General features: G+C 38.0%; 1 pseudogene; it reads left to right on the top strand.

Moving 5' to 3' along the window:
* Positions 1-5,120: 5,120 nt before the first annotated feature.
* On the top strand, positions 5,121-13,611 carry LOC150004523 (dual specificity protein phosphatase 3 pseudogene; annotated as a pseudogene).
* Positions 13,612-23,351: the final 9,740 nt, after the last annotated feature.

The following is a 23,351-nucleotide window of genomic DNA, read 5'->3' as shown; positions in this document are numbered from 1 at the left end:
TTGCCTATGTTTTCTTCTAGGACTTTTAGAATTTCACGGCTTACATTTAAGTCTTTGATCCATCTTGAGTTTATTTCCGTGTGTGGTATAAGTTGGTTGTCTAGTTTCATTTTTTTGCATGTCCCTGTCCAGTTCTCCCAGCACCATTTGTTGAAGAGGCTCTTCTCACTCCATTTTATGTTCCTTCCTCCTTTATCAAATATTAGTTGATGATATAGTCCTGGGTTTATTTCTGGACTCTCTATTGTGTTCCATTGATCAATATGTCTGTTCTTTTGCCAGTACCAGACTGTTTTGATCACAGTAACTTTGTAGTATAGTTTGATGTCTGGTATTGTGATTCCTCCTGCTGTATTCTTCTGTCTCAAGATTGTTTTGGCTATTTGGAGTCTTTTTTGGTTCCGTATAAATTTTTGGAGTATTTGTTCTAGGTCTGTGAAATATGTCGTTGGTATTTTAATAGGGATTGCATTGAATCTGTGAATTGCTTTGGGTAGTATGGCCATTTTGATGATGTTGATTCTTCCCATCCAAGAACATGGTATTTGGTTCCATTTATTTGTATCTTTCTTAATTTCTTTTTTCAGTGTTCTGTAGTTTTCTGAGTAGAGGCCTTTTACCTCTTTGTTTAATTTTATTCCTGGGTACTTTATTTTTCTTGTTGCTATAGTAAATGGTATTTTCTCCTTTTTTTCTGTCTCTGATATTTTATTGTTGGTGTACAGAAATGCCTTAGATTTCTGTATATTTATTTTGTACCCTGCTTTTTTGACAAATTCACTTATTATATTGAGTAGTTTTTTGGTGGAGTCTATAGGGTTTTCTATGTATACTATCATGTCATCTGCATGTAAAGATAGTTTTACTTCCTCTTTCTCAGTTTGGATGCTTTTTATTTATTTTTCTTATCTGATTGCTGTGGCTAGGACTTCCAACACTATGTTGAATAGGAGAGGAGAGAGTGGACAGCCTTGTCTTGTTCCTGATTTTAAGGGGAATGCTTTCAGTTTTTGTGCGTACAGTATGATGTTGGCTTCTGGTTTTTCATATATAGCCTTAATGAGGTTAAGGTAAGCTACTTCTATTCCTATTTTTCTGAGTGTTTTCATCATAAGTGGATGTTGTACTTTATCAAATGCTTTTTCTGCATCTATTGATATAACCATGGGATTTTTGTCTTTCATTTTGTTTAGGTGATGTATTATATTTATTGATTTGCGAATATTAAACCATCCTTGCATCCCTGGGATAAATCCCACTTGATCGTGGTGAATGATCCTTTTAATGTGTTGCTGGGTCCTGTTTGCCAATATTTTGTTGAGGATTTTAGCATCCATGTTCATCAGTGATATTGGCCTGTAGTTTTCTTTCTTTGTTGTGTCTTGACCTGGTTTTGGAATTAGGGTAATACTGGCTTCATAGAAAGAGTTTGGGATTTTTCCCTCTTCTTGGATTTTTTGGAATAGTTTGAGGAGGTTAGGAGTTAGTTCTTCCCTAAATGTTTTGTAAAATTCTCCTGTGAAGACTTCCGGTCCAGGGCTTTTGTGTGCTGGGAGATTTTTTTATTACTGTTTCAATTTCCCTCTTTGTTATTGGTCTGTTGAGACTTTCTACTTCTTCTTGATTCAGTTTTGGAAATTTATATGTTTTTAAAAATTTTTCCATTTGATCTAGGTTTTTGAGTTTCTTGCCATACAGTTGTTTGTAGTAATTTCTTACAATCCTTTGTATTTCTGAGGTATCAGTCGTGATTTCTCCTCTTTGATTTCTAATTTTGTTTATTTGGGTCTTCTCTCTTTTTTTCTTGGTGAGGCAGGCTAAAGGCTTGTCAATTTTGTTTATTTTTTCAAAGAATCAGCTCCTACTTTTATTGATCTTCTGAATTGTTTGTTTAGTCCCCTTGTCATTGAATTCTGCTCTAATCTTGATGATTTCCTTCCTTCTACTTGCCCTAGGCTTTGTTTGTTCTTGTTGTTCTAGTTCTTGTAACTTTAAGATTAGATTTTTTATTTGAGATTCTTCTATCCTTTTCGGATATACCTGTATTGCTATGACTTTCCTCACAGGACTGCTTTTGCTGTATCCCATAGGTTATGAGCTGTTGTTTGTTCATCATCATTAGTTTCCAGAAACGTCTTCATTTTTCCTTTAATGTCATTTTTAATCCATTCATTATTTAATAGCATATTATTCATTCTCCACGTGTTTGGATGTCTTTGATTTTTTTTCCTTTGAGGTTGATTTATAGTTCCAAGGCATTGTGATCTGAGAAGATGCTTGGTATAATTTCAGTTCTCCTGAATTTTTTGAGGCTCGTTTTGTGACCTATCATGTGGTCTATCTTTGAAAATGTCCCATGTGCACTTGAAAAGAATGTATATTTTGCTTCTTTGGGGTGAAAAGTTCTATATATATCAGTTAAGTCTATGTAGTTTAGTGTATTGTTCAATGTCTGTATATCCTTTGTGTTTCTTTGCTTCAAAGATCTGTCTATTGTTGATAATGGAGTGTTAAAGTCCCCTGCTATGAGGGTGTTGCTGCTAATATCCTTCTTCTGATCTTCTAGTATTTTCTTTATATATTTGGGTGCACCCATGTTGGGTGCATATATGTTTATCAGAGTTATATCCTCTCGTTGGATTGTTCCCTTAAGTATTATGAAATGTCCTTATTTGTCTCTTTTTATGGCCGTTGCTTTGAAATCTGTTTTGTCTGATATGAGTATTGCTACTCCAGCCTTTTTGTCATGTCTGTTTGCTTGAAACATTTTTTCCACCCCTTCACTCTCAGTCTGTGTAAATCTTGTGTTTTGAGGTGTGTTTCTTGTAGACAGCAAATATGTGGGTCCTGTTTTCATATCCATTCCGCTACCCTATGTCTTTTAATTGGAGCATTTAATTTATTTACATTTAAAGTTATTATTTACACGTATTTATTCATTTCCCTTTGTACCTGTGTTTCTCTCCTTCTTTTTCTTTCTTCTTTTTCTTAAAGCCTCCCCTTTAGCATCTCTCGCAATGCTGGTTTGGTGGAAATGTACTCTTTTAGTCTTCCTTTGTCTGAGAAACTCCTTATTTCATCTTCCATTTTGAATGAAAGCCTTGCTGAGTAGAGTAGAGTTTGGTTGTAGGCCTTTGTTTTTCATTGCTTGAAATATTTTTGACCATTCCCTTCTGGCTTATAGTGTTTCTGTTGAGAAATCGGTCGCTAGCCTTATCGGAGATCCCTTGTATGTTATTTGCTGTTTTTCTCTTGCTGCTTTTAGGATTCTCTCTGTCTTTGAATGTTGCCATTTTAATTATGATGTGCCTTGGAGTGGGCCTTTTGGGGGTTCCACTTTATTGGGACTCTCTGTGCTTCTTGGACTTGCATGACTTTTTCTCTCATCAAGTTAGGAAAATTTTCTGTCATTACTTCTCCTATCAGCTTCTCTATCCCTTGTTCTTCTTCTTCTCTCTCTTTTATTCCAATGATCCAAATATTATTTTGTCTCATGTTATCCTGTAATTCCCTTAGACCTTCTTCATACTTTTTAATCTTTTTTCATTTTGTTGTAATGTCTGGGAATTTTTTTCTGCATTGTCCTTTAACTCACTGATCCAATCCTCTGCTTTGTTTAGCCTGCTTGATTGATTCTACTGTGTTTTTCAGTTCAGAGATTGTATTCTTCATTTCTTCATGGTTCTTGTTAATAGTTTCTATGTCTTTTTTTCATGCTGGTGTAGTTCTCTGCAAGTTCCCTGTAATTTTCTTGGAGCTGTTGGTAACTTCCTTGGAGGTTGTCATAGTTATTTTTGAGGTTGTCGAGTACTTTGAGCTTCTTCACCACCATTATTTTGAATTCCATCTCTGACATTTGGGTTATGTCTATTCCATCTACCTCTCTTTCTGGGTATTCCTCTTTTCCTTTCATTGGGAGGTTGTTTCTGCATCTTCCCATGTTGGATTCTTCTTATTTGTTTTTGTTTTTAGGATTTGTCTGCTTTGATATCCCTCCTTTGAGGCATGAGTTGCTTTATAGGAGATCTGGGGGTTTCAGTGGTGCAGTCTCTTTGATTTCCTGGGCCTGATGTTCTTGGGGTACCCTTTATGTCATTTGTTTATGCTGTCTGGTTATATTTCAGATGCTCTTTGGTGGGACCTTCCCTCTGGCTAGTTGATTGATAGTCACTCTGCCCACTTTGTCTTGAGTTCTTTTGTGGAGATGCTGTTAAAAACATAAACACACAGCCCAGGCAGGAAACCCACACCCTCAAATATATCCCCCACCCTCTACCCCACTATTGACAGCAAATGAGCCAGCATTAATATAAATGTAGAGAGGTTAGGGCTATTATACTATAGGAAGAATAGACAGGTGTTGTTTTTAATGATGAAAAAGATGGTTTTTGAGAGGGGGGGTGATAGAGTAATAATAGTAGCAAGTAGTGTTGAGACTATACAAGACAGTAAGTAATATTTACATTGTATGTTAATAATAAAAAAAGAGAGGGAAGAATACAGAATATGGTAAGAGAGTTGAATTGTATAGTATTAGGTTTATATAGTAGTAATATGCTGTATATTTCGTGTGAAAGGGAGGATAAACGAAACAGACAAACAAACAAAAATTTAAGAGGAATGATGAGAGGGAGAAATGGTATGAAACAAATTAACGAGATAGTTTTCAATAAAAATTAAAAATTATAATTAAAATTAAAAATAAGAAATTTTTAAAAATTAAAATAAAGTGAAATACAAATAAAAAAACTAAAATAGAAAGAAAAATTTTAAGAAAAGAAAGTTTCTACTCAGTTCAGCATTTGTGTGCAGTCTTTTTTTTCTGGATCCACACCTGGTCTCTTGAGGCAGGTCAGAGGTTCCTGATTGTGGTGGCAGCGGTGTGCACCTGCGTACGGTGTTGGTTGCACTAGTCTCGTGCCTGTTGAGTCCTGCGCCTGGGTAACTCACGCGTGCGGTGGCCCTCGTGTTCGTTTGGCAACTGTTGGAGCTGGCCAGGTTGCTTGTGCATGCTTGCACATGCGTGCGCATGGTGGCCTGTGCACCAGCCTCAAGCCTGCTGAGCCATGCCCCAGGAGTTGGTTTCTTGCCCCTTGGTGCTGGGCCCCAGACACTTGTGCATGGTGGAAGTGGGCGTCTGTGAGTTGTTGCCACCTGCTGTTCTTGTACCCACTTGGGTGGGCACAAGTAACGCCTTCGCTAGTGGCCTGTGCGTTGGTTTTGCGCCTATTGGGGTGAGCCAGGAGTGTCTGTACACAGTCTCCTGCATTCCCAGTGGGTTGATTTTGCACCCATTGGTGTGGGCCTAAGGGGCACTTGGATGTGCAGCCAGCGACTTGGTTGCACACCTCGGCCAGTGGACGAGGGTACCTCCCTGTGTGCGCTTGTGTGACCCAAGTGGAAGGTTGGGGAGTAGGTGAGTGCACTTCTGCACCTGCGCTCCTCAAGAATCTTCTCTCACCCCTAACCTCTCCTCCCTTCTCCGCAGAATACAGGAGAAAAATATAAAAGAAAAACACATTCTTACATACACAATAGTGCGCTGTTTCTTGTCTCTCAGTGACAGATGCCACCTGGCCCACCCCTGGCTCTGCCAGCGGGCGGAGATCCACTTTCTTGTGGTCACTAAAAAGTCTTTGTGTACTTCCAGCTGCAGATAAGGAAGCCAACCCAGTCAGAAATCCCGTCTTGTCCCCCTTTTCTCCGTTATCCTCACCAAACATATCATTCCCAGATGGTCTTCTCTAATCCAGCAGTGCCAAAGCTCGACCCCTGTTAGTGTCCAGATGCTCACTGAGATGTTCTGTCTGCAATTAGTCCAAACTACAGATGGGTCTTGGGAGCTAGAAAGCGCAGCCTCCCCTCACTCCTCCGCCATCTTCTTCCCCCAACTTTACTCCAAATACCTAATCTAACGAAGAAGCAGACAGGACATTTTTCTGAGGCTCAGTTCAGCGCTTTGGTTCTAAGAATGCTTATAGACCTAACAGCAGATCTTAAACAAGATGGGGAAGGAATGAAAGCTAGTCGTGCTGAAATGAATAAAAACACATACAAAACTAGTGGTGAGGGAAAGAAAACCAGGGAACAAATCAACAAATCAAAACATAGGGAAGGAATAAACAGTCAACCAGTGCAGAAAGAGGAAACAAGAAGTGAGGAAAATGAGGAGAGGTTCAGAAACCTATGGGACAGCTATAAGCAGGCCAACATTCAAATCATACGGTTGCCAGAAGGTGAAGAAGAAGAACTAGAAATGGAAAAATTATACAAAAAAATAATGAAGCAGAACTTCCCTAACTTGGGGAAGGAAATAGACTTACAGGTCCAGGAAGCACAGATAGTTCCAAAAAAGCTGGACCCAGGGAGAACCACACCAAGACACATTATAATCAAAATGTCAGAAATTAAGAATAAAGAGAGAATTTTAAAAGCTGCAACAGAGAAGAAGAGAATTACATACAAAGGGGTCCCACTAAGACTCTCAATTGATTTCTCAGAAGAAACTGCAGGCAAGAAGGGACTGGCAATAAATATTCAAAGTAATGAAAAGCAAAAACCTACAACCACGATTACTCTATCCAGCAAAGCTGTCATTCCAAATAGAAGGTCAGAGAAAGTGCTTCCAGGACAAAGTAAAACTGAAGGAGTTCATCAGATCCAAACCACTGTTATATAAAATGTTAAAGGAACTTGTTTAGAAGAAAGAGGATGAAAACTATGAACATTGAAATAAAAACTGTATCAGAACAACCAACAACAGAAGCTAGGGAACCAAAACAAAGGCAGACTAAGTAGGCAACGAGAGTGGGAAAAGAATTATAGGTATGGGGAACATTTTGGGGGGAGGTCAGTGGGGAGGGGAAGGCGGAAGGGGGCAAGATGGTACAAGAATTAAGAATCATAGTAGGAGGGAGTGGAGTAGATAGAAAGATGTTGAGAAGAACTATATGCATAACCAATGGGCATGGACTAAGGGGGTGACAATTGAAGGGAAGGGGATCACTGGGTGGAGGGAAACAAAGGAAAAAGAAATTGGGACAACTGTAATAACATAAGCAATAAAGCATATTAAAGAAATAAAATAAGTTTAAATAAAATTTAAAAAGTTATGTCATTTACTTCATTCTTGACATTTGCCTCATTTGAGGCCATCCCTATGAATCTCATTTGGCTAATGAACCAAACCTCACAGTGTTGCATTCTTTTCTTTTTACCTGTAACTATTATGTAAGATCTATTTCTCTTTGAAACTCCCTTTACTTTTTCTGATTACTTAGAAAAATGTGGTAAATAACCAGGTACTGAAATGTTCCTTGTCATCCTATGACTTTACTCTAATGCAGTGGGAGCCCATATGCTTGAACTAAGACCAAATGAGAGAATATATGTAATAGAACACTTAACTGTAATATGCTACACAACAAGTTGTAATTCTTACCTGTTGATAAGAAACCAAAACTCAGAACTTCAGGACTCTCTTCAGGAACCATAGCAAGAGCACAAATTTTCTCTAACACATTATCATCAGGAATATTCACTACAATTACCTGTTATCTAATTGAGAGCAGGAACATCATATAATCTACCATTTACTAAATACCTATTAAGTGTCAAGCACTCTTAACTCTTAATGTCTGTGTATGTATGTGTGTGTGTTTTGTGTGTGTGTGTACTTGTTTACTCCTCACAAAAACCCTAAAATGTAGTCTTCATGTTATAGTTAAGTAAACGGGATTGGAGAAGTTAAATGACTTGCCTAACATACTAGACCCGTTCAATGATGACATTAAAATTTACACCCAGGTCCATCTCTAAATATCATATTAACCCATACTCTTAATTACTCTGCTATGGTACTTCAAGAAAATTAAACACATATTGGCTAAATTTTAAAAGGCTAAGAATGAATAGATTATCCCGGGGAACAGGGGCAAGCTTACAAACTTGGAAGACTTCATATTCCCAATACTCTTTTTTTGTTGTTGTTGTTTTGAGATATCAAGAAAAAACTATACCTCTAAAAATAAAACAGTATCATTGTAAGCACTTTGGAGAGTTGGTCTTCTGCTTTTTCTTCATAGGCACTATAGATGGAGAGAAGTGAGACATCTCAGAATAATGAAACACTTTTTTGATGATATTCTCATTAGATGTAAAAAACACAAAGAATGTGTGGTACTCTGTATTCACAAGTTGGCTAGAGTATAAAATTTTATATGGAAAAGGAAAACCTATAAAGTCTTATCTTCAAATGGCTAAAAGAACAGAAAATTTTGTTCTTTTTACAGTACTTTATTTTTTTTACAGTTTCACTATGAAATAAGAGGCAACGTCTGGATTTCAAAGTAGAAATTCAAGCACTGACTCAAAAATAATTAAGTTCATCTTCCCTCTAGTAACTACTTACCATATAGATAATTTGTTGTAGTCCAACTTTATACATTTTGAGCAGATGGGGCTCTGAGGACAGTAAAGGTATATTGCTTTTGACTCAGCATATGTAATTCCTGCTGCAATAAATTCTCATCCAACCACAAAGGCAGCATAACTTTGTAATGGGGACTGCAAGGAATACTTCTTATGTCAATTTTTAATATTATCTTCTAACTTATTAACACAGAAACCTTAAACCTATGTGAAATTCTAATTCACAATTAATTTAGAAAGCAAATATTTAACTTAAAAATTTTTTCCAAGGTCATTAACCTTGCAAGGTTAATTTTCAAAAGTTAAAACAATCTCTACCATTGTGGGAACAGCAGTTCATTTTTCAAGGAAAATTGACTCTGTCCTTTAGTATTTTAATTATTTAACTTTTCTACTCATATTGACCAAGGGAACATGTCTATTTTCTAGTGGAATTCTTCAGTTTTCTTTGTCTTGCAAAATAGAAGAAGTATTTTGAACAGGATCAACTAGAGAAAATTTTAAGGAAATTATTATACCTTTGCTGTGTTTTAAAATGAGGCAACCCAGATATATGAGAACTGACTGAACAGTATTCCCTGAACTGCAATAGAGACACCTTACATTTTAATTATTATAAACATGAACTTTATTTATTATACATTCTTCTCTCTCCTCCCAAGTATCTATAACTGAAAAATGAGTAAACAAAGACTTTTGATTTGTTTTGTCATTGCTGTTTATTTTCCTTAGTGGCTTTGTGTGTTTCAATTTCTTGGCAGCTTTTAAAAACAGTTGTTAAGAATATACTTACTAAACTATGCAATGTTATTTCATACCTTTCCTTAGAAATTACATTTTAAGTAAAAATTGGCCTTTTCCATGCAGAAGGACATATTATGATATAGCTGAAGCACATTCTAAAATAGCTTTCTTTCTAAAGTTGCCTCTTTAGCTCTCTTTGGCTGTGTTCAGTTGAAGAAATGGAATTCTTACATACTCACATAACTAGACAAACACAAATTTCTGCCCAGAGCCCAGCACAATCACTTTTATTTCAATCATGTCCACACAAAATTTACACACCTGAATTAGGCCATCTATCCGTAAACCCTTTCATTTTCTCACCCTTTCATTATCCAAAGTCCTATTACATCTACCATTGAAACAGAAGTTCAGTAATCTTGAAGGGGCAAAAAACTACATCTTTATGTTCAGCAGTTTCTAATTGAAATTTAACATTTTCTTGAATAAGTAATGTAATCAACATAGTAGCAGTGTCTTTGACTTCATAACCATTGGAAATTATAGATATTTTCATATCCTCTGTTATTTTAGCTATGTTGGAATAATGTTTATCACCACTTTGAAGTTACAGTGGGTTATCAGACCCACTATAATTTTTATTATTTAGGGTGTGACTAAAGCTGCACATATATTATTTCACGAATAAAAAAAAATACTTTGGTAACTACATTTTAATACAGTTGGTTCCCTTTGCATTCCTTTGTATTATATGTTATGTGTTTTTAAACCATTATTTTAAGAGGTTTATAAGCTTCACCAGACTGCCAAAGGGGGAAAGAATTATCTTGAATGATAATCTTTCCCTCTGTCTCCATGAAGCCCAGGGGGACACACTCATCTCCAGCCTCTGTCGCTGTGGTACTGGGCTCTCTGCTTCCACTCCAGCTCCCCTAACACCCATTTTCCAGAGAACAGCTGCAGTCACATTCTAAAAACATATTGGATGGCATCCCTTCTTTAAAAGAAAAACAAAAACAAAAACTCTAAATGGCTTCTCAATGCACTTGAAAAAAATTCTCACAATGATCTCCAGATCCTGCTCTGCTTGTCTCTGTCTCAGAATTTCAGCCTCTTCTTTGTCATTCATTGTGGTCCAGTCACTATGGCCTCATTTTTCTTCATTACTCACATCAAGCTCTCTCCTGTGGCAGGATGCTTTCCTTGCTGTCCCATGTACCTGGATTTCAGCTTGTACCATCCAAGTCTCCACTTGGTCATCACCTCTTTGGAAGGTCGTCCTTGAACCCCCAAACCCCAACCATTCATGCAACCCCCTATAGAGCTGTTGTCTCTCTTTGTTCTGTTCTCTTCTCTTCTGCAGAATGTTTGTCTCCACCTGATATTAAACTCACCCGTTTATTGCTGGGCAACTCCCGTCACCCCAGCAGACTGTAACCACCATGAAGGCAGAGATTCTCTGTCATTCTGCCTTGTCTCTCGCTGTAACTAATAAGTTACGAACTCCATGCATGTGTGTGTGCGTGCATGTAATTGTAAGAACAAAATGAGCATATCCTGCCTGTAAAACTTCAGAAAAGGTACAGTACTCCAGAACAATAAATTCACAAAGCATATATGTCTGTAAAACACTAGAAGGCAGGCATCTGAAATATAACCTGTGTGTGTTTGTTTGTATGCTTTCCTTCTAATGATACCTACTGTTACTCTGAAATGAGTGGCCCTCCTTTCTCAAGGCTCCTCTTGGGACTTGGGTGTTGGTGCACCAAGGGCATCAATCAGCAGAGGGCGAGCGAGGACCGGTTGCAGTTCTGAAAATAAAACTCATTTGCATGGCCAGCCCAAGAAAGCTATCTATGGAAAAAAGACGAGCTCTGCATAGGCTTTGCTAAAATTCATAGTAAAAGGAATTGCTAAAATAAATCCATAAAATTATATTCTAATGTTATATATTGTATGATTAGTTTTCATTTAACTCACTTAAATTGTGTCTCTATACTTTTATCTTTCAAGGTATTTTTTTAAATAATTTTTTTATTTGTTTGTTTATTTTTAGAGAGAGGGGAAAGGAGAAAGAGAGGGAGAGAAACACTACTGTGTAGTTTCCTCTCACTCGTGCCCCCAACTGGAGACCTGATGTGCAACCTAGTTATGTGCCCTGACTGGAAATCGAATTGGCGACACTTGGTTCTCAGGCCGACGCTCAATCCACTGAGCCACACCAGCCAGGGTCTCTTTCACAGTATCTTATAATGAGTGACTCTATGAAATATCTTTGCACATCAACTTTACAACATGACATAAGGATTATATACAAATTATAGATATTTCTTGGTTGTCTACATTAATTTAGGTAAACAACTGGGCCAATATTTAAACCTTCTTTAGAATGTATGAAGTATTGCATAAAAGATTTATTTTCCCAAGATAATTCCGTTTAAAACCAATATATAATGTTATTATATCCCCAAGCACACATGGGTACTGGCTGGGGAAAGAGGCAGCTATATAACTTCAGATAAAGTGCTAGATTTTCACTGATAATTTTTAATACTCAAAAATCCATAGAAGATAGGTTCCTATTTTATAGATGATTAAACTGAGACTCAAGGAAATTAAGTAACTTGCTCATGGTAATACTAGTCCTTTAGGAAGCTGAAATTCAAATCCAATCTACAAGATTTCAGGCACGCAGAAGCACTGGTCAGTTTTAGTAACACGATAATTGAAATGATAAGAAAGGATGTGGTTTATGGTTGATCTAAGCCATGGATTGCAAATAAATGGCACAAATATTCTCCCTTTTCCATGACTTTTTTAAACATGGCTAATCATTCACATCACAACACTCCCCCTTACCACCACCACCATGAAATCCAGATACAACCTCAAAATCTCCCAGAATATAGCATGCAAAATAACTCTTTACCAATCACTTGAAGATAACAGAGAAAACCAAATATTTACAATTTGTCTTCTAGCTTACAGTATATATAACTGAATAAAACTGACATGCAACTGATCAAAGATAACCTATTTCCTAAAACAAAAATTAAACATACATCAGACACATAATGGAACTCATCACCATTTCATCCATGCTATTTCTCACCAACACCTCTAAAGGCTTTAGCTCATTTAACTTTCAGAAAAGCTCCAAATTTATAATTAAACTATTTTGTACATGTAAAGTTAAAGTAATTGCCTCTTCATTTAAATGTACAGTGTTTTTTTTTATTATCAGTCAAAATAATCAAATAATCTAGCATTCCTGAGGATTTAGGTCAGCGGTTCTCAACCTGTGGGTCGCGACCCCTTTGGGGGTCAAACGACCCTTTCATGGGGGTCGCCTAAGACCATCGGAAAACACATATGTAATTACATATCATTTTTGTAATTAATCACTATGCTTTAGTTATGGTCGGGGATCACCACAACATGAGGAACTATATTAAAGGGTCGTGGCATTAGGAAGGTTGAGAACCACTGATTTAGGCTCTCAATATAAATGTATTCTCCCAAAATCTAAGGCTAATGATTTCAAGGGCCAATGTTTAACTTTTTTTTTTTTTGAAAGACACCATTATAAAATGTATTATATTTCTCGAACATATTTAACAGAATGTACTGAGCATGTTTTCTGTCCTTTGGGATGAACCTAAACCAATGTTATAAACTATATAGTTTATACATGCTTATGCACAACATTATTTCATGTTCTTGCTATTTATCCATTAGCTATCAGATCTCTATTGTTTCTATTTCTATCTCCTCTAGATGACTGCCTCTAAGTGGCTTATGAAGAAATCTATAGCTGAGATGAACAGGCTGCTCTTGCCTCGCTGGTTGCTACCCTGGTGTGCAGGGCCCAGCTGTTGCCCTGTCTGGCCCATACAAGCTCTTGGTGCAGGATCTCAATGACCTGCTCTCATACAGCAGTGGCTGCTACAGCCTCCCGAGCCAGCCCTGCAACGAGGTCACCCCCAGGATCTATGTGGGCAACACATCTGTGGCTCAAGACATCCCCAAGCTGCAGAAACTAGACATCACCCACGTCCTGAACACTGCTGAGGGCAGGTCCTTCATGCACATCAACACCAGTGCCAGCTTCTACAAGGACTCTGGCATCACCTACCTGGGCATCAAGGTCAACAACACGCAGAAGTTCAACCTGAGTGCCTACTTTGAAAGGGCTGCAAACTTCATTAACCAGGCTTGGCTCAAAAGAATGGCCGTGTGCTTGTCCACTGCCTTGAAGGTTACAGCCACTCCCCAACTCTGGTTATTGTGTACCTCATGATGTGTCAGAAGATGGATGTCAAGTCTGCACTGAGCATTGTGAGGCAGAACCATGAGATCAGCCCCAACGATGGTTTCCTGGCCCAGTTCTGCCAGATCAATGACAGACTAGTCAGGGAGGGGAAATTGAAACTCTAGGGTACCCCACTGCCTCTCCTCTAGAGGTTGGACAGGGAGGCCCTGGCTGAGGTGTCCCAAACTGCCATGTTTAAGAAACACAATGTACCCTGCTCCCAGCATCACCAGGCACTAACCCACAAATCTGTCCCAACACAGCCTGGGCCACTTTTCCCCTGGGGAGCATATAAAGAAGCTGGCGAAGGAGGACATTCTTGCTTCCTGGTGTGTCCTGTGCCTGAAGTTTTTGATGTCTTCTCCCTGGGGTGGGGCTGCAGAGGGGAAAAACCTGTAACATGCATGCTTCTGGATGATGCAGGCAGCAGGTCTATGGATGTGTAAGACCTGAGACATTCACAGGAGGCCCTCCTGGCCTGCCCTGCTCCTGATCCCTGGGTCCTCTCCTGGGTGGAGACTGCTGCACCTCAAGCCTTGTAAAGGAACTATGCAAACTTGGGCCCCTCCCTCCTCCCAGGTCTGTCTCCCATGTCTCCTCACAGCCACCCACACCCTGCTCATAGGCAGAGACACACTGAGGTCTGAAGCTAGCAGGGTATCCATTGGTTGTCAGTGGGTAGCAATTCCCACGAAGAGACTACATTTTAATTATTTTGTTAGGACTAATGTTATCTATACAATGTGGCCCTCAGGTGGGCAAACAGATTCCCATGGAGGTCTCTCTGGAACCAGTCCTTTCTAAGATGTGAACCCTTGGAAGACTTGAGTTCTGAATCCATTGGAATATTTCCCTGGGGCTGTTCTTGTCACTTGGTCTGTTAGAAGAGCAATGCCTTGGGCATGGTGTATTTGACTTTTTTAGAAAACAGGTTGTTGAAGTTCAGCCTATGTAAAAACCCCACCATTTGGAGAATTACAAGGGTTTTGTCCTGATTTATAGTGTTGACAAGCCCAGTCCACTCCTGCTAACTGCTTTTTGTCTCAGTTGCTATTTCAAGATCAGGAGGAGAAAGTTGGGCAATTATAGCGTGTATGTGTGTGTGGTGGTGGTGGGTGGGTCTCAGAAACACAGCCAGAGGACAGATGAGCGGGGAGATGAACAGTCCCAGACTCACTCCCTGCCCATTTACAGGTATATCTTATGGCTCTCTGGAACCAGAAAAGATCCTGGACCCTTGAGCGCAAAAATGACTCAGCCAGGCAGAAATGCAACATGATGGAATGTCCAAATGGAGACTTTATTGGTGGTAGAGCAAACAAACAAAAAGAAGTCACTTTTTTTAGAATAATGTTGGAATGCACTAGCTCGCACATGTATGCACACATTTGTCAGAATATAGATTATTCTCAACAGTCTTGTTAGGACTTTGCATGATTGTCATCATGGAAAGTGATACAATTCTGTCATCTGCAGGTTCCCTAATGGCAGAGAGGTAGTTCTCTGCCATGCCCCTAATGCCTAGCATGTAGGTGTCTGAAAAAAGTTTGTGGAATTAAACCTTTTTATAAATGTTTGAGCACCAAATATATGTAGGGCATTGTTCTGGTGGGTGTATCAAGCTCCCAGAATCTGGAGTTTGTGGTAGGATCACTTGCAAGGATTTGCAAAAGAGTCTTACCCAAAATGAAATATCAGGGACTTTTGTTGAATATTTAAAATTGTTTTGAATTTAATTTCAGTGAGTGTTAACATGTTGAAGTGCAGAATGTGCCTTTTTCAGTTGACCAGGGGCTGTGGGCCAGGATAGGGAGAAGTGAGCGTGCCTTTGGACTCACTCACAGGTGTGACAGACTCTGTCTCAGCAGGGCCAGTGCTGTGCAGCCCAGATGGCCCCTTTTCTCTGTGACCACAGCAGCCTGGAACAAATTAGGATCTGTCTTCTTTTTCAGATACTGGCTGCCCAGATAGAGCCACCTACATGAAATGGCCATTCTTCAAATTCTGTACCTCACCATTTTCAGATAACTCTCCCACTTAATCTAACTTGATCCTTGCAATAACCCTAGCTGGTAGATATTCATGTATTGTTACCTTTAAAAAACAGGAGCTGGGGTTGAGATTGATGAGGGGCATGAGCCCCAGTCTTGCCCAGCACAAGGCAGAGCTGAGGCAATCTTTCAGGTTTGCTGCTTCCTGAAGCTGAATTCTTTCTCTCATACTACACTTCTCCTCAAGAAATGAGCCCCCTGGGAGTGTCCAGGTGCAACTGCACCTGCCCTTCACCCAGCCCATGTGCACAAGGGCCACTTATCTTTGTGGACAGAGTACAGTGACTTAAGGTGTGGTGCCAAGGGACATCTGGATGAGGGTAGGACTGAGTTGGCACAAGCCCATCCCTGCTCTGGGTAAAGGGAGTAAAAGATTGGTTTACAACATGTGACTCTTCTTCCAGGAAGCACGTAGCATCCCTAAATCGCAGCTTTCTGCTCCACTTCTGGAAGAGGCTCAGGATATGGGTCTGGGGCACCCTCCCAGGCCCAGACAGTGGTCACCCCACAGGATAGCCACAGCTCCTTAGGAGCTCTGGAAGGCCTGCTTGTGGGGGTATGAGGGAGAAAAGTTAAGTAGGAGAATTACTACCTTTACTTTTGGACTACTTTTATGCTGATAACTTGGGATTTCTTGATAGTGTGTAATCTCAGAAACCCTGTATTTACTTCACAAGATTTAGCTCCTAGTTCTTTGAGTAAGTAAATTCTATTGTGCAAGAGTCAACATATGCCCAGCATTGAGTGGAAGCTGTTTCTGAACAGCTTTTTAGTCCTGGGAAGTGATGGAATAGGAACTCAGGGCACCCTCACTCCCTCCCCTGACCTGATGCCTTTCTTTGACTAGCAAACCCCCAAATTAGAGCACCAAGCATTTCTTCTCTATTCTAAAGCAGTATACATACCACAGGCTGATCTGTTTCCTTGCCACTCTTGAGTTATCTGGAGAGCAGAAATCACCATCTACCAAATAAGGCCTCTAAGGTCTCTGGCTCTGACACTATGAGGTTCTTTAAGAATCCCCACTTGGAATTGAACACCATCTGGGAATTAAAGGGTATGCAATTATATGGTGGCCGGCAGGTGGCACTGTGTCCCACACTGGTGGTGATTCAAAAAAGGAATGTTGGTGCCTTTTGTGTCACAAGTTAATGTTAAGATGCTAATGTTTAATTAAAATAAACACTCCTTTAATAAATATATAAGCTTTTCTCACAGGAAGTTTTCTGTCATAAAACCGGTGTTAAGTATCACTGAAGAGCCAACAATGATGGTCTTTCCAAGTCAAGATTTTATCCTGATTGGAAATAGAGGCCATCTCCAGTTGCGGGAGTAGATTGGTTGGAAGCTTAACTTACCTCCTGTCAGATTTTAGGGTAATTTGATGGTGAAAGTGTGAACTTTCTGCACAGAAAAGGGGAAGATGTTAATTTTTTTTAAAAAAATAAGTTTAACATCTGTTATATCACAAATCAGTGTTAAAATACTAATTCTGTAACCAAAATAAATGCCCTATATTACCAAGTTTTTTCTTGGAAAAAAAGAAAAAAGAAGAAAGAAAGAATTGTATAGCTAACATTACTGATTCAAAAAAAGTTTAATTTATAGTTGGTGTATTCAAAGGAAAAGAAAGTCATGTACTAGAAGTGGGTTAGTGGTTTGAATTGCTCTCCAAAGAAGCCCAGAAATGGAAAGATTGTGAGAGGGCCTCAGGGTGTTTAGAGTTGGCTGCTGGCTCCACTACCAGCCATTAGAATGACCTTGAACAAGCCATTATGCTCTCTGGACTGCTGTTTTCTCATATCTAGAGAGTCAGGCTATATATCCTTCCAAGTCCCTTCTAACTTTAATATGTTGGAACCTGTCAGAAGAAGTCCAGACTACATATTTCTTATTATTTCCCATTCAGAGACTCTTACCAGTTCTAAATATGATAAAATCTGGCTCCATTCACCTAAAACTAAAATTCCTTCCTCTCCATCTGTCAGAACTTGTAAACAGTGCTGCTATGAACATAGGGGTGCATACATTCTTTTGAATTAGGGTTTTAGGATTTTTCAGGTATAATCCTAGCAGTGGAATCGCTGGTTCAAAAGGAAGTTCCATTTTTAGTTTTTTGAGGTAATTCCATACTGTTTTCCATAGTGACTGCACCAGTCTGCATTCCCACCAACAGTGCAGTAGGGTTCCCGTTTCTCCACATCCTCGTCAACACTTTGTTGATGATGGCCATTCTGACTGGTGTAAAATGGTATCTCATTGTGGTTTTTATTTGCATCTCTCTGATGGCTAGTGACGTTGAGCATTTTTTCATGTGTCTATGGACCTTCTGTATGTCCTCTTCGAAGAAGTGTTTGTTTAGGTCCTTTGCCCATTTTTTAATTGATTTGTTTGTTTTCTTGATGTTGAGTCGTATAAGCTCTTTATATATTTTGGAAATCAGTCCCCTGTCTGTGATGTCATTGGCAAATATGTCTTCCCATATGCTTGGTTTCCTTTTCATCTGGCTGATGTAATCCCATTTGTTTATTTTTTCCTTTATTTCTCTTAGGAGATGTATCCGTGAAGATATTGTTATGTGAGATATCTGAAATTTTCCTGCCTATATTTTCCTCTAGGACTTTTATGGTGTCATGACTTACATTTAAGTCTTTGATCCATCTTGAGTTTATTCTCATGTGTGGTGAAGTTGGTGGTCTAGTTTCTTTTTTTTGCAAGTCCCTATCCAGTTCTCCCAGCAACATTTGTTAAAGAGGCTCTTCTCACTCCATTTTATGTTCCTTCCTCCTTTAACAAATATTAGTTGACCATAGAGGCCTGGGTTTATTTCTGGACTCTCTATTCTGTTCCACTGATCTATATGTCTGTTCTTATGCTAATACCAGACTGTTTTGATCACAGTGGCTTTGTAGTATTGTTTGATATCTGGTGTTGTGATTCCTCCTGCTGTGTTCTTCTGTCTCAAGATTGCTTTTGCTCTTCGGGGTCTTTTTTGGTTCCATATGAATTTTTGAAGTATTTGTTCTAGGTCAGTGAAATATGTCATTGGTATTTTAATAGGGATTGCATTGAATCTGTAAATTACTTTGGGTAGTATGACCATTTTGATGATGTTGATTCTTCCTATCCAAAAACATGGTATTTGCTTCCATTTATTTGTATCTTCCTTAATTTCTTTCTTCAATGTTACGTGATTTTGAGAGTACACGTCTTTTATCTCTTTGGTTAAGTTTACTCCTAGGTACTTAATTTTTCTTGTTGCTATAGTAAATGGTATTTTCTTTTTTGTCTCTGTCTCTGATATTTTATAAACAATAAAATATTTTTTAATGAAAGAAAAAACACTTTTATCTATTTCTTAAAGTGACCCTTTATATGATATTACTTGACTGTTTGTTACTTTGAATGACTGTTTCGTTTTGTTTTTTGTCATGGATAATCCTAGGTTTCTTATAGTAATTTAAATATTTTTATTTTCAGCTACTTGAATTTAATAAAATATGGAAAATTTAGAAATTATATACACAGATTCTATTAGGAAGTGGTTTAGATCAGAGTGTTTCCTGCAGGGAACACAAATAGCCTGACAGTTTTATAACTTATTTTTCAAATTTTCAGAATGCAAGTATAAAACAGTGTCTAGTACATAATAGATAATTAATAAATATTTATTTAATAAATGAAGTCATTGTAATCATGTACAAGCTTTTAATAATAATTTTAAGTAAATAATTTTATCATGCTAAGTGAAATAAGCCAGTGAGATAAAGACAAATACCATATGATTTCAATATACATGTAATCTACTGAACAAAATAAACTAAGGCACAAAATAGAAATAGTGGCAAGGATACATGGAAAAGACTGACAGCTGTCAGAGGGGAGAGGGGAGACTGGATGAAAGAATACGAGGGAATTAGCCAAAGAATATATACGCATAACTTATAGACACAGACAACAGCGGGGTGATGGCCAGAGGGAAGGAGGTGTGGAGCTGAGTGGAGGTAGGCAAAGAGAGGAAAAAATGAGGATATCTATAATAGTTTCAAAAATAAAAATAAAGTTAAAACTTTTTAAAATAATAATTTTTAATGGCAAATCCAGCAGTTTGGTATAATTGCATCAGTTATACCTTATGCTAGTAACATATAACTATTTTTATTGAAATATCTGAAAAATAAAATAATATATAATAGAATTTGCAAATGGCACTCATACAGTTATTATAAAAGAAATGAAATTATGTGATGTTTAAAAGAATTTATACTCTGGAATTTTAAAAAGCTGAGTTTAAATCCTGAGCCAGTTAGTTTTTGACTGTGATTTTGATCAAGGAAATTAATGCCTGTATGAATTTTTTGTAATAAATTGATAATAAAAATATCTTCTACTCATAACATTAATATAAAAATCTTAAAATTAAGAAACTTAGTGAATACCATTGGTGAAAGCAATGAACAAAGGGTTCATTGACATGCAGTGAATATTTGCCTATATAATTTAAAATTAGTATAATGCAATATTAGTATTATATTAGTGTATTTTGCTCAACATTATAGGTCAGCTAGTAGTAGTGGAGAAGAAATAATAATTTATGCTTTACATTAAACATATGTAGTTAAAACATTAAAATATATACAGTTGTTAAAAATGCAACAGTGGCAAACAGTGAATTATCCTATTTGCTACTAAAGTTTTAGAAAAAAATTAACAAAGTAGATAATGCCAGCATGATGACTTCAGATACAAGAAAATTCTGATTTTAAACAATATTTATAATTTCTTCTTTATATTTTTTTCTTTTAACTTTTCAAAATTTTTCTGTTTTTATATACATATTTTTAAGTGTACTTTATTGATTATGTTGTTACAGATGTCTCCATTTCTTTTTCCTTTGCTCCCTTCTTCCCAGTACCCTCCTTCCCTTCAGTAATTCCCCCTCCTTAGTTCATGTCCATGGGTTGTGCATATAAGTACTTTGGCTTCAGTCTTTCCTATATTATTCTTAACTCCCCTCTGTCTATTTTGTACCAACAAGTTATGGTTCTTAGTCCCTGCACCATTTCCCCACCCCCACCCCCAGCTGGTAATCCTCCAAATGATCTCCGTACCTATAATTCTGTTCCTATTCTGGTTTGCTTAGTTGGATTTTGTTTTTATTTTTTAGATTCAACTGTTGATAGTTTGTTGTCATTTTAATGTTCATAGTTTTGATCTTCTTTTTCTTAAATAAGTCCCTTTGACATTTCACATAATAATAGCTTGGTGATGATGAACTCCTTTAGTTTCACCTTTTCTGGGAAGCACCTTATCTACCTTTCCATTCTAAACTATAGCTTTGCTGAATAAAGTAATTTTGGTTGTAGGTCCTTGCTTTTCATCACATTGCATGTTTCTTACCAGTCCCCTCTTGCCTACAAAGATTCTTTTGAGAAATCATATTATAGTCTTATAGGCACCCCTTTGCAGGTAACTTTCTGCTTTTCTCTTGCTGCCTTTAAGATTCTCTCTTTATCTTGAACTTTTGGCATTTTAATGATGATGTGTCTTGGTGTGGTCCTCTTTGGGTCTAGCTTGTTTGGGACTCTCTGTGCTTCCTGGACTTGTATGTTAATTTCTTTTGCCAAATTTGGGAAGTTTTCCTGCATTATTTTTTCACATAAGCTTTCAGTTTCTTGCTCTTCCTCTTCTCCTTCTAGCACCCCTATTATTTGGATGTTAGCATGTTTAAAGTTGTCCCAGAGGTTCCTAAGTCTCCTCATTTCTTCAATTTTGTTTCCTCATTCTGTACTGGTTGACTGTTTGTTTGTTTGTTTGTTTTCTTCCTTATGTTCCAAATCATTGATTTGAACCCCAGTTTCCTTCCCTTTGTCACTGGTTTTGTATGGATTTTCCTTCGTTTAATTTAGCATAGCTTCACTTCTTCATTTCTGCATTTCCTGTGCTTAAGCATGTCTGTCAAGTCTGTGAGCATCATTATCACCACTGTTTTGAACTCTACATCTGTTAGGTTGGCTATCTCCTTGTTGCTTAGTTCTCCCACTGGAACCTTGATCCATTCCTTGTTTTGGGCCATACTTCTCTGTCTCCTCATCTTGACAGGCTCCTGTGTTTGCTTGCCTCTGTGTCTTAGGTAAAGCTGTCACACTTGTTATGATGTAAGGGGTAGAGCCTTACATATTTGTCAGTTCAGGACGACCTGTTTCACCACGTTGTGGCACTGTATGTGGGGAAGGGGTCTGAGAGGAAACAATGCTGTTTGCTCAACACTCATCCCTTTTCCAGGCACTTCTCCTACTTCCTGTATGGGACTGGCACCCCTCTAGCTGTTTTCCTAGCTGTCATTCCCAGAGTGGGTGGGTCTTTGGACGTTCTAGGACTATGGGGGCCCTTTAACTAAGTGAAGTCTGCTGAAAGACTGGCAGTTTCTTCCTTCACCACAACCCACTAGTTTTCACAGTTAGAAGCAATGAGGCTTTATTTTTCCTAGCACTGGAACCGTGAGCTGCATGGTCTTGGTCTGATGCTGGGAGTGCTCCCCAGATGTCCCTTCTTGCTTTTTAAAACATGTGAATATGCCTTCCACCGGCCTGCTGCTGCTGCCTCCACTTCCACTGCCACCACCTCACTGCTTCCTCTCTCTCCCAGCTCCATCCCTCCTACCCGTCTGGATGAGTATTTATTCTTTGTATCTTTGTTTGTTGGACTTCCATGAAGCTTTATTTTCTGGAACTTCTGGTTGTCTCTAGTTCTGAGATAGCTGTATTCCTTCTTGGTTGTGGAGGGAGACACAGCATGTCTGTCTAGGCCTCCATCTTGGCCAGAATTCCTCTTTTGTATATATTTTTTTCTGTTACTAAGATATACACATCACTTTCATTATCCTAGTACAAGTTTCATTGCTGGTGTAGTCCCTGTGCCTAGCAGAGTAACTGGCACATTCAAATCAGCAAGAAAGATTTATTAACTTTATAGCAGGAAATAAGGTAATCTTATACATTCATTGGTATATAATTCATAAAAGCCCACAATAGTGTTTTCATGTATGCATAGACATTAAGTATTAGTGTCTTTTTAGCAGATTTTTGTGTTAATCATAAAAACCTAGATTTAGGTGGTATCTACATTTATACAGGATGGGGCAAAAGTAGATTTACAGTTCTTACATAGAATATATACAATACTTAATAAATAATAATGTAAGAATAAACTATTTCATGTACTCGTAACTGTAAACTAATTAAACAACTAATTGTAAACAACTAATTAAAGCTAATTGTACAAAAGAAAGTAATTAGTCCCAGGAGAAGCAGCTTAATGGTTCCTTCCATTTGACCGTTCATTTCTGAATGCACCCTTTGTGTCCACAAACGTAGGCCCTTCCTGTGGAATCCTTCCAGGCTATTATTTCTTCACGTACTTTTGTTGCCAAAGTCTGTCCACCCATTTAGAATGGCCACTTGGTTTCTGACTGCTTTTCTCTAGTTCTGATTAATCAATATGGGGACATTGTTTCCAGGATTTACCCTTTCATTTGCAATATCACAACCTAGGTAAGAGGTGTCTCTACTAAATGTCACAGTTCAGGAAATCAGTGTCAAACCTTCCTCACATTTCTACTTTATGGTTCAAACATATGAACATGAATGCTCATTTTAATTCCCCTAGCCTAATTTCCTTATCTGAAAGTAATGATAATAAATAATTATCTTATCTAACTCAAATTAGAGTAGGGACAGCAAATAAGATGAGATCTATTAAAGTGTTTTGTAAACAATTATTTACCAATATTAAATGACATTATTGTGTATAAA

This window comes from Furipterus horrens, unplaced genomic scaffold (genome assembly GCF_987537825.1).
Source record: "Furipterus horrens unplaced genomic scaffold, mFurHor1.1.pri manual_scaffold_7, whole genome shotgun sequence".
Taxonomy (NCBI): domain Eukaryota; kingdom Metazoa; phylum Chordata; class Mammalia; order Chiroptera; family Furipteridae; genus Furipterus; species Furipterus horrens.
The sequence above is the reverse complement of the archived record's forward strand: the minus strand, read 5'-3'. Positions and strand labels throughout refer to the sequence as shown.